General features: G+C 38.4%; 1 protein-coding gene across 4 annotated transcripts in view; it reads left to right on the top strand.

Annotated features, from left to right (window-relative positions):
- The window catches only part of VPS8 (VPS8 subunit of CORVET complex), a 249,831-nt gene that overhangs the window by 146,343 nt on the left and 90,464 nt on the right, over positions 1-13,024 (top strand). The window lies entirely within an intron of this gene.

Below are 13,024 nucleotides of genomic sequence, written 5' to 3'. Positions count from 1 at the left end.
ACAGTTCCTTCTGTTCCTCTCTTGTGTCTGATCTGTTCTCCTAGCACCTGGAGCCTCTTCCTGTAGGACAATTTATTTGATCAAGTCCTTTTTCCCCCGACCATCCTACCTGAGGAGACTCAAGCTAGGAGGACAGAGGAAGTTCAGCTTTGAGCTTGGCCTTTTCTCACATGTAATAAAATATAGAAGATGATATTTACCAAATCTTACTATTTTTAAATAAAAAAATGCCAGTGTTAGCTAATATGAATATCAATATAGTCATTACTCTGAATGATTGTCCATCACATTTTAGCCTTTTTAAATAAATATGCTTGTTGACTAACCTGAAAAACAAAAGGCGGGGAATAGGGTCTTGTCACATTCTGGGAAACAAGGGAGTATGGAAAAGATACTTAGAGGAAAAAGAGCATCAAACATAAGTAGACTGGCCCTGACTGGCAGTTTTCACTGGCCCACAATGGAGACTGTTTTTGCCTTTGATTCTTCCCTTTTTGTTCTTAAGCAACAGACTTTTTTTTAACAACCAGGTTCTCCTTCTATCACTCAGGAAGCTCTTTTAGCAGCATTCTGGCAAGTAAGGAAAATGAAAGAAAACAGTCATTTTCAGATGGAGACGCTATATGTGTGTGTCATGTCAGAATATTGCTTGTTTTTACTTTTGCCCCCAAAACCTGAGTTAGTAGAATCCTCATTGACGTGTGTGTATGTATGTGTGTGTGTGTGTATAGAAATATATATATAGTTTATGCATATTTGATTTAACATTTTTGAGTATTCATTGAATTGTTCTGGAGGGGGTAGATTTTTATTTCGTCAGTAACATTTTTAAAGGGACAAATCATCTATTTGAATTCTTAGGTATATTTCTCTTTATAAATTGTCTTTATTCAATTTCTTTATGTTATCTTTACTATGTAAATAATGTCCTCAGTAGAATTAATTGACCTATAAAGATAATGGTGGCATCTGTACATAGAAAGATTAGATAATTTTTGGTGGGGGAGTTAATCCTACTGAAACAAATTACTTGCCTGAATTGAGGCCAACAGCTTGGGAGAGAAAGGATTTGCATTCTCTTCCAATTCCCTTCTTTGGGACAGCTGCTACATAAAGCCCACCCCACCCCCACTCACTGTGTGCACTCCTGCTTGCTGAGAATTCTCATGGGAGTTCTCCTGATATATTTACATCCAGATGTAGGCCTTTTGTGCAGTGGGAATGCTTGAAGGATAATACAAAGGACACTGATGGTTTTTGTGGGGCTATGAGCTTACATAAGGAGTAAAGAAAATGTGCAAGTATATTTATATTCACAATATTTTCCTCAGTACACTTCTCTTGGTAATGTCAATTTAGCCTTTGTTAACCATCTCCTGGAGACCTCTGAAATATGTGGTATGACTTTCTTGTAGGAAATAAAAAACACATAAAAGTCACATTGTATTTCTAATATTTAATCAAAGTAAAGTAAAAATTGAGCATTGCTAAGAAAATGAGTAGCTTTACCAAGGAGCAAAACATAGATAATGGAAATGGTTATACATTGGATTTAAGTTGAACCTGTCAGTGTTTCTATGGATAATTTTGAGGGGACATTTTAAGATGTTGACTCTCTTGGCGCCTGGGTAGCTCAGTCGGCTAAGTGTTCAGCTCAGGTCATGATCTCACGGTTCATGAGTTTGATCCCTGTGTCGGGCTCTGTGCTGACAGCTCAGAGCCTGGAGCCTGCTTCAGATTCGTTAGTTCTCTCCCTCCCTCCCTCCCTCCCTCTCTCTCCCTCCCTCCCTCTCTCTCTCTCTCTCCCTCCCTCCCTCCCTCCCTCCCTCTCTCTCTCTCTCTCTCTCTCTCCTTCCCTCCCTCCCTCCCCCCGCTCCTCCCTCCTTCTCTCTCTCTCTCCCTCCCTCTCCCTCCCTCCCCCGCTCACGCTCTGTCCCTCTCTCAAAAATAAACATTAAAAAAAAAAAGATGTTGACCCTGAGTGTTGAAATAGCATATTTCAAAATGAGAATAAAAAATTAGAACATTATGTTCATGAATTTTGACGTAGGAAAATCCATTTCTATTTCATTGAGTGCCTATCAGCTTGGCTGGGCATACCACCAGATATCATATTGTTAAGGTGAATTTTTCTCTACCCTTCAAAGGTTCTTCTGGCTGGATTCAGAATCAAATTGAGATGAGACAGATGAACACGAGAAAGTCAGATTTAATTTCATATGTATAGAACCCCTACATACATGAGAGGTTCAAAGACAGAAAGGTAAAGTGAGATCTGTATGCCATCCTGAACTAAGGAGTGGGATAGGGGCCTGGGGCTTCAGCGGGGAGGAGGGCACTTCACAGGGCAAGAAGAAGAGCAGATGTTGGGTATTTAGGTATTTGCCCTGCCATACAGATGGGTCACTTCAGAAAAAATTGATCTCTAATAATAACTCTTATTCTGGGAAAACCTCCAAATTTAGATTCTTTTAGATAGTTTATGATGTGGACAATAAAGGCAAAAGAAAAAAATCAAATTTCCTTACAACTTACAGCCCATTGACCAGTCCTTGAGACGTGCCTCAGTGTTCATATTTTGCTGAGGGCAAAAGACAACCTTATCTTAATATTAACCCAACCTCCAGGATCCTGTAAGTCACCTTTAACAGGTAAAAATTCCTTTGGAAACTTCCTTTATCTCTACCTGTCCCTCCTCCCCCACAGAGAGATGCCAGCAATCATCCTCCAAGCATATAGCCCACTGAGATACATTCTAAGGATCTCATGACTAGGGTTTTACTAGACACTGGTAAATGACCTTTCCTAACAACAGCTAGCCCCTCAAGGTCCTGGAAGCCTTGCTTCCAAGTTCCTTGGAGATTTATGCTATCTCTGACTCCCTCCCAATTTGAAAGTATATAATCAGCCATCCCTCACAACCCACTGCAGCTCTTTCTGCCCATAGGTCCTGTCCCATGCTTTAATAAAACCCTCCTTTCTGCACTGAAGACACCTCAAGAATTCTTTCTTGACCGTTTGCTCCAAACCCCAACATTTTCACATCAGTTAATGGAGGGGCAAAGGTTTCTCTTGAACTCACAGGGTCTTGATTGCCGTCAGCTCAGAACAGTCCATATGCCAAAATGGCACATTTTGAGGAGACTTGTTTCGAACCCTTTAGTGTCTTTGGTTAGTACTTTGCCAGAAGCTCAGATTAAACCTTTTAAATCCTGACATATCATTTCCTAATCTCCAAATCTTTTCAGCTAGCTAGATAGATAGATATAGAGGGAGGTAGGGAGGAAAGAAAGGAGAAGGAAACAGAGAAGGAAGGAAGGGAGGGAGGGAGGAAAGGAAGGAAGGAAGGAAGGAAGGAAGGAAGGAAGGAGAAGAAAGAAAATAGCCTGCCTGCATTTATTTCTTTATTCCTATAATCAGTACTTCTTTGTAATGAAATTGCTCTCTGCTAAGTACTGTGCTAGAGGTTGAAATGGCTCAAAATTATACTCACATGTTCTCAATCCAGACCTGTTTCTTCTTTTTTATTTTCTCTCCTAGCAAATGGTATTCTCCACCCATTTATTTCACTTAACAATTGACTGAGTAACTACAGCATGCTAAGCACACTGACAGGCATGGAAAGTAAAATAGTGAATAAGATGCCCTGCCTTGACAGACTTTACATTCTGATGGAGGAAATAGACAAGCAAGCAGGCAATTACGTTTAAGTGTCTTCAATAAAATTTTGAGAGTGATGATGGATTCTTCACTGTGCTTTACCTACTCCATTCTACCTTAGCCATACCACACAGAACCAGTCATGACATCAAACTCTTGGATAGCTCCGTACATACGGGAGTCCTCCTCTGTTCTGTTGCCCACTTCCCTGGTTCAGGCACACAGTATCTCTCTTCTGATCCCTCCTGCTGGCCTCCTAACCACCCTTCAAAGCTCTCCTTCTCAAAGTTCTTTCCATTCCCATTATCCAAGGCCAAATACAAACTCCTCATGGTCTTTCTGTCTGGCTTCATTTGCTTCCTTTCTCCCATTTCTCTTTGCCCCTTTATTCCTCCCCAGTACTGACCTGTTTGATTAGAGGAGGCACTATGTGCTGTCATTCCTTCCTTTGCATATGTGTTTCTCCCTTAGTCCACTTTGTTTTCTTGAGAGCAATTTAATGTATGCACTTTATGTATGTGTGTGTATATATATATATATATATATGTGTGTGTGTGTGTGTGTGTGTGTATACATATATGTATATATAATTAGCTATTAAGAGCTCTAAAAGTTATATATGTGCTTTGATCCAGTGTTTCAATTTTGGAAAGTATTTTAAGGAAATACTGTGAAAAAAATGTGGCTGATATTAAATTAACTGTATTCACATTTACATAGTGAAAAAGCTATTTATAAAAGAGGATGGGGAGGTGACTAAGTAAATACTAAGGTATATGAGCAAAATTGAATACCAAATTGGCAAACATGGCAATGTGAATGTAAAAATAATGCTAAACTGGAAAAATACGTTAACAAGAAATAGTTTGCATACGTACTGTATGTGTATATGATTGAATGATAAGAGGACATGTACAGATGTAGACCGATCTGTAGACTGGTAGCTTAATGTTCACTATATTCTTTGTCCCCATAGATTTGCTTATGTTAATAATAAATATGAGAGCAATTATAAGTAGTTTGGAAGGGTCTGCTCTTTGCTTTTAAATTTTTTGAAACAAAACTAAGATATAAGTGCCACGTATTAAAGTTTTTTTTTTAATTGCTTCATGTGTATTTAAAGAAGTCTTTCCAAACACCTGTTTTTGTTTTCTATTTACAGTGAAAAGGACACATTTTAAGGTTCTGCGTGATTTTTGTAATCCTACCCTTTCTTTTCTATTTATGTTGCTATTTTTTATTTGTTGCTTTCATTGCCTTGTTTTTTTGTTTCTTTTTTTTTTGTTTGTTTTTTTGTGGGTTTTTTTTTTTTGGTATTCTACTTTTCTGCCTTTGGTTTTAATTGAGCATTTTATATGATTCCATTTTTTCTCTTCTCTTAGTATATCGATTATATTTCTTTTTTTACTTCTTTCAGTGGTTGCCCTTCAGTTGGCAGTGCACATTTATAACTAATCCAAGTCCAATAACAGATAACATTATAGTGCTTCATGCGTAGTATCAGTACCTTATGATAAAGGATTCCTAATTCCTCCCTCTTATCCCTTATAATATTTGCTGTCATTCACTTAACCATAAACCATAATCACTGAATACATTGTAACTATTATTCTTTTGGACAAATTGTCTTCTGTATATGTGCCGCCGAAGCGAGCACAGGACAAATTGTCTTCTGTTAGATCAGTTAAGAATAAGAAAAATAAAACATTTATTTTACCTTAATTTATTCCCTCTCTAATGCTCTTTATGTTGATGCAGATTTATGACCTATATCATTTTTCTTCCTTCTGAAGAACTAACATTTCTTGAAAGGCAAGTCTACTGATGACATATTCTCACAATTTTTGTTTGTCTCAGAAAGTATTTCCCCTTCACTTTTGAGAGATAATTTTCCTGGATACACAATTGTAGGTTGGTGGGTTTTTTCTTCCAAGACTTTAAATATTTCATTCTGCTGTCTTTTGCTTGCATGGCTTATGGAGAGAAGTGTAGTGTAATTCTTAGCCTTGCTTCTCTGTAGGTAGTGTTTTCCTTCCCTCCGACTTCTTTTAAGATTTTCTCTTTGTCTTTGATTTTCTGCAGTTTGAATATAATATGCCTAGGTATAGATTTTTGCTGTTTGTCCTCTTTGGTGTTCTCTGAGGTTCCTGAATCAGTAGATTGATATCTATCATTAATTTGGGGAAATTCTCAGTCATTATTGCTGTGCAAATATTTCTTTCCCATTTTCTCTTTCTTCTTATGGCGTTACCTTTTATATTTGTGCCACAGTCTTTGGATATTCTGTTCTGGGTCTTTCTGCCCTCAAGTTTCTTTTCTCTTTGTGCTTCAGTTTGGGAATTTCTATTGACATGTTATTGACACACCTTTAAACTCACTGATTCTTTCCTCAGCGGTATCCAGGCTGTTGATGAGGCCATCAAAGGCATTCTTAATTTTATTTCGTGTTTTTTTCATTTCTAGCATTTTCTTTTGATCCTTCCTTAGAGTTTCCATTTCTCTGCTTACTTTACCCATCTGTACTTACATGTTGTCACTTTTTCCAGTAAGAGCCCTCAGCATATTGATCATAAGTTTTAAGATCCCATGTAATAAATCCAACATCTCCGGCATATTTGAGTTTGGTTCTGATGCTTGCTAAATCTCTTCAAACTGTATTTGTTGTTGTTGTTTTTTATGTTGTCTTGTAACTTTTTATTGAAAGCTGGAGATGATGTACTGCATAAAAGGAACTATGGCAAATAAGCCTTTGATGTGAAGTTTTATGTTTATCTGGTTAAGCGTGAGGCTTTGCTTACTGTTTGCCATAGCGGTAGTTGTCTGATGCTGAAAGTTACTTCGGTGTCCATGTTTTTCTCTCCCTGGTTGTCTTTAGATTTCCCTAGAGACTTTTCGTAAAGTCTGAGCTGTGTAGTTCTTTCGGTTCTTTTCCCCTGTTATTATATAGGCATGCCCTATTGATGTAGTGGTGAGGTGTGGTGGAGGAGAAGCATTCTTTAGTCCTGTGATTAGTGTTCACTCTTGGTGAGTTGTGTCTCCGGCAATGACCCTCCCAAGTACTTCTCAGTAACCCCCTTGTACCCCTTTAAGTGAGACAGGAAGGCTAGAGAGGGCTGGATGTGGTTATTTCTCTTCCCTCAGCTTGGTTAGTCTCTGCTAAAATAGTTTCCCTTGAGGGCAGTTGTATTACTTTGCAAGGCCCGCCTTCACAAAGTACCACAACTGTGTGGCTAAACAACAGAAACTTATTGTCTCAGTTGTGGAGACTGGAAGTCCAAGATAAATGTTGGGAGGGTTGTGAGAAAGAGTTCCATGTTCCTCCTCTACTTTCTGGTGCTTTGCTGGCAATCTTTGTCATTCCTTAGCTTGTGAAAGCATCACCCTGATTTCAACCTTCATTTTCACATGCATTCTCCCTGTATGTATGTTTATGTCAGAATTTTCTCTTCTTTTGAGGACACTGGTTATGTTGGATTATGAGTCCACCTTACTCCAGTATAACCTCATCTTAACTAATTACATCTACAAAGTCCTGTTTCCAAATAAGGTCACATTGTGAGATATTGGGAGTTGGGACTTCAACGTATGAATTTGCAGGGGACATAATTCAGTCCAAAGCAGGCCTTGTTAAGAAGAACAAAATGCTCTGGATATATTTTTAAATGGCCACTTTTCTCCTCTCTGGTACTGGAAGCATGACTGGATTTTTCTCTGGTCTTCACAATGAGAACCTGGTAGCTCCTCAAGATAAAATCCATGAAAGTAGGGAAACTCCCCCCAAGACTCGGCCCCCTAGGATATTTAATTCTGCAGTCTGTCCACACCGAATCTCTGGCATTTTGTCATTGACAGCTGAAGTTTTCCTACCCCAGTGTACCAGCTCCAGCAGTGGTGGCTTCTGCTCCAGTAGGCTGTGATCATTTATACCCACCTGTCTGTTGCTCTCTAACTCAGGGGTGGCAGCTGGCCCCACCACTTCAGCTCTCAGGTAGATGGAACAAGAGTTGTTGATTTTCTGTTTGCTCAGCATTTTTCCTGAGAGGATGGAGGTGTTAACTTTCAAGCTCTTTACATGCCAGACCAGAAACTAAATGTCTTTGTTCTCTATATGTTCAGAATTATATGTGGATATCAGATTTATGTAGTCTGACCCAGCATCAGTTCAAACCGTACCTCTGAAAACTGTTGAAAGAATGTCTCTGCAGTGGGGTCACAGAACTGCATCTCTTTTGTCTCTCTAGTTCCATCTATCACTTTGGGGAGAGAATGGCATCAGGCGTCTCATCCAGACCTACAAATGCCCCAATTGAGGTATTATGCCGAGGTGGCAGGACCTGCACCTTCCCAGTCTTTCTTTGAATTAGGCCACATTAAGACAATTCTTGCTAGTGGGATCACTGGCATATTTCAGTGTTAGGGAGAGCTTTGCAGTAGGAAGAAAATACACATTACAAATAACCTCAGCATTCTTCTTATTACCATTTTTAATAGTATTTTGGAAAAGTTGTTTTAGCTTACCCTGTGAGATTTAATTGAAATCTGTACAACATTGGAATGATCCAGATACACTTTTTTTTTAATGTTTATTTTGGGAGAGAGAGTGTGTAAGTGGGGGAGGCGTAGAGAGAGGGCGAAGACTGCCAAGCAGGCTCCACACAATCAGTGCAGAGCCTGACGTGGAGCTCGACCCCACTATCTGCGAGATCATGGCCAGAACCAAAATCAAGAGTTGGGCGCTCAACTGACTGAGCCACCCAGGCATCCCCAGGTACTCTTTATACCTGATGAAGTTATGAAACTAAATTATTTTTCTATGAAAATCATTAGGCTCTTATTTCTGTTAGCTTATAAAAGCCATTTTTCCTCTTTATGCAAGAGAACATTGAAAACAATACACTTTCTCTTTTGTGAATATCAGAAAGAGAACAAAAATTCTATTAAGTTTTGGGAAGGACATCTTTGACACTAGTATCAGACTAGGGAAATGGAAAGTGAACAAGTCCCCTGAAGACCTGAATTACATCTGCTGTTACATTGATTTGATGTGGCAGAATCTTTACCATTAGACAGAACGGTGCCCTTGTCTGCTTTGGTCTGCACCTCATAAAAGTTGATAAGGAAGTGTGGCTGTTCTGTATGAGGGATACTGTCATCTCTGCCTGACTTAGAGAGCCATCATGGAGAGCCACACCTACTATGTTCTTTCTTGCAACGGATGGGTTTCCACCTAAACCAGTCTCCTGTCTGGTTTGTGAGGCGTTACTGTTGTTACAATTCCATGCACATTTTGTGGGTATTGTCTTTGCTGCCTATAATAATACCTCTTAAAAAGTGTTTTTCAGGCAGATTGGCACATTCACTTATGTTTTGTTCAAAGGACATGGGATTACATTGTGGCATTTTTAACATGGAATGTAAAATGGAAAACTGGAAGCTCAGGTTAACAACCTTGTAAAACAACTTGATTAGAATGATAACTCCATGGACAATAATTGTCTTCACTCTCGTGTGTTGTGAATGATGTATTTGAGTTTTCAGTCTAAAAGGTACCAAGCAGTCATCAGTACGCCACTACCTCTAAGGACTGGTTATATGGGGATGAGCAGAGAATTCAAGCAGTCAGGATTTAGGCTAAGCTGAGGTGGCCCTAAGTTGTCAGCACAAGTTACCGGGAGATTGTGAAATTCTCTCCCTCAGAAATGTAGAGTAGTCTAGACTGGCCTATTTTTGTGCAATATTTAGAGTGAAGGGGAGAGACCAGACCAGACTTTTTTTCATCTCCCTGCATATTTTCTTTGTCAAATATTTTTATCAGAATTTTAGAGTCATTTTAATGACATCATTTATTCAAAACTGAAGCATAGTTTATCCTTCCCAGTAACAGCCAAATGTACAAGATCATAATTTTAAATTATTTATTACAACCTGAGTAAGTGTGAATGTTTTCCCCAACCTGAATTTTTGGGTATGGTTGGTGTGCGTGTATTTCACAAGGCATATAAGTACTCTGCTTTAAAACAACACAGGAAACAATGGGTATTGGTGAGTATGTGGAGAAAGGGGAATCCTCTTGTACTATTGGTGGGAATACAAACTGGTGTAGTCACTGTGCAGAACAGTATGGAGTTTCCTCAAAAAGTTAAAAATGGAACTACCCTATAACCCAGCAATTACACTACTAGGTATTTACTCATAGGCTACAAAAATACTGATTTGAAGAGGCACATGCACCCGGATATTTATAGCAGCATTATCAACAATAGCCAAACTATGGGAAGAGCCCAAATGTCCACTGATTGATGAATGGATAAAGAAGATATGGTATATATACACAATGGAATATTACTCAGCCATCAAAAAGAATGAAATCTTGCCATTTGCAATGATGTAGATGGAGCTAGAGTGTATTATGCTAGGCAAAATAAGTCAGAGAAAGACAAATACCATATGATTTCACTCATATGTGGAATTTAAGAAACAGAACAGATGAACATAGGGAAGGGAGGGAAAAAGAGAGAGATGGAAGCAAGCCGTAAGAGACTCTTAACTATAGAGAACAAACTGAAGGTTGATGGAGGGAAATGGCAGGGGATGTGCTAAGTGGGTGATGGGTATAAAGTAGGGCTCTTGTTGGAATAAGCACTGAGTGTTATATGTAAGTGATGAATCCCTAATTCTACTCCTGAAATCAATATTACAATATATGTTAACTAGAATTTAAATAAAATTGAAATTTAAAAAAATGACAAGAGAAAGTCTAGTGTATGCCTTATAAAAATCTACCTTTTATATATACTTAAGTGTTTATATCTTATATGTCATTGCTATGATTAAAATAGAAATTCCCAAAAGAATAGATAACGTTTAGGTTTAAAACATATAGTTTTGATACACTAAAGTTAACAGTGGCAAAGCAGATAGCTAATAGAAGAGTAACAGAAGTAGCTTTGAGAAGGGAATATAACAATTTGTATTTATGTGCAAGACTGTGAAGCAGCAGTCAGAAATGGGTGTAAGTGTATTAGTTTATTAAAGTTTTCATTATGTTGATGTTGCCTGATCATTTCCCAGCAGACATATTATTTCCCTCACAAATGAATGCATCAGAATCTATTCATCTGAGTGATTTGCTTGGTTTGATGCATATTCACATCCTTAGTACTTGTAAAGAGTTTTGTCAATAAGTATTCTGGAAAGAATTAAATACTGGGATTTATTGGCAGATGCTTATGTCTAGTCTTAATTTGCTCCATAGTCTTGCATTTATAAGACATAGTAACAGAAGTATGGCGTAGATAAAATATTAACACTACCTACAATATGACATAAACATCTGAGAAGTACACCAGCTCACCTTAATGTTAACGATCATCGATTAGCATTCCCTTTTTCTTTTACGTGGGCATATTCTGTTGGGACAAAACGTTGATCTTACATAAAGACCCATCGTTCCCCTGTGATTATCATGTGCATTTTCTATTTGGTCTGTGTAGAGCTTTCTGACAGCATTCATTCACAGCTGAATCTGATTTCATAGCCCTAGTCCTTGTCATTTGCACCCCTCTATCCTGTATTTGGTTCCCTTTTTTTGAAGGCCATCCAGCACATTATTGCCTGTCCAGTTCAATTCAGTGTACATTTACCAAGTGCTTATTTATTATGTGCCAAGACTGTGTGAGTGCTGGGAGACATTGAATGCAGCAGTCTTTGCTCTCCGAGTTTATAGTGTAGTTGGGACCTAGATACTTAAAAAGATAATTTTCATGTTACATAGGAAGAACTAAGGTGATGCTGTACTTAAGGAATAACCAGTTACTTACCTAAATCCTGCTTTAAAGGCAGCTGTGAACTAACGAAATGAAACTCGAACTTAGAGATTTACAGCCAATTTGAGGACATACCGAATTAGCCCATCAGCAAGTATTGACAGCTCCAAGCAGCAGAGCTTAATTAATGAGTTCATCAGTCAACCTCTGGTAGGGACTGAGTGTCACAAAACTCTTAGTTTAGGAAAGATTTCCTATGTCTAAATATAATTCCTCTTTCTCTAGCTGAAGGCTCTTACTGGTAAAAATAGGAGGGCTATTTACCATTATTTATAGGACCTTTATAACCTCAAATTGTTCTCTGCGGAGTCAGAGATTCCCGCCTATGACTGTTGGTGTGCTGCACATGGGTCACAGGTGTGCCTAGAGACGGATCCCCTCAGCTCTTGGGGTGGATCTTGGGGTACCCATAGTCCCCTGTGATCAGTCTTACTTTGTTCTGATGGGCCATGCAAATGCTGTCCTTCTCTGTATGCGTGATGTGAGAAGAGCTGGGAGATGTTGCTTTAAACCATCTGCCTTAACGTTTCTTCACAAAGCTAGTTTCCCAAGCAGTTTTGTATCTTATTAACCCTATTCCAGTTCTTTACATAAGGAGCTTTAGTTGAGGTGAAGAAAAGATAGGGCTCTCAAAAGGAACTGACTTCTTTTAAAGATGATTTGTATGTCTGTAATGAGCAGTAGTTGATTTTCTAAATAATTTCTTTTGGCCACCAGTAGTTGAGTGTCCACTGTGATAAAACTAATTCTGTTATTTCTCTAGCTTTTTTTTTCCTTTTTTTTTTTTTTTAAAGAAAGCTCTGCATCCAACGTAGGGGTTGAACTCATAACTTTGAGCTCGAGTCACATGCTCTACCGATTGAGCTACCCCGGCACCCCAGTATCTCTAGCTTTTGTTGTAGGTATTCTGAATAGTGGGCTTTGGTGACTAGCTGACATACAAAATAAATGAACACATGAATATTGTGTGTCCTACTATTGATCCACTTTATAAATTTGTTTTAGTAGCGTGTAAATAACTAGCCCTTACAACATGCAGGGTACTGTTGCAGGCTTTAAGAATTCGTTAGTGAGAAGATACCTGGTACCTATCCTCAAAGAGTTTATAGTCTTTAGATAAGAAAGATAATTAAGGAAGTAGTTACAACATGGTGTGATTGGTGCTACTAACGAAGTATGGTAGGGCCAGTTGTTGAAAGTGGAAGATGGTTTACTATATATAGTTACTCGTGGATCATTGGTTAATTTTTGTTTCTTCTCGAGCAACAGTACAACTTTGGTATTTATTTAGAGGAGCTTTCACTGAATATTATTTCCTTAATTATTCACTATAAACTGAGAACTGTTGTGATTTAGACTGTGTCTGATATAATACACAGCTCACCCTAACACCCTAAGTAAAAGTGAGACCTTCAATTCACGATTTTATGTCACCAGAAGGGAGTTTTGCTTTTAAGGTTGACATACTTTTTACCTGTCATTACATACTTAATGACAGATGTGATGAATTAATGCCATTCTCTTTCTATTTATGTTTT

Source organism: Panthera uncia, chromosome C2 (assembly GCF_023721935.1).
Source record: "Panthera uncia isolate 11264 chromosome C2, Puncia_PCG_1.0, whole genome shotgun sequence".
In the NCBI taxonomy this organism is placed as follows: domain Eukaryota; kingdom Metazoa; phylum Chordata; class Mammalia; order Carnivora; family Felidae; genus Panthera; species Panthera uncia.
Note: the sequence above shows the minus strand (reverse complement) of the source record. Positions and strands in the feature narration are given on the sequence as shown.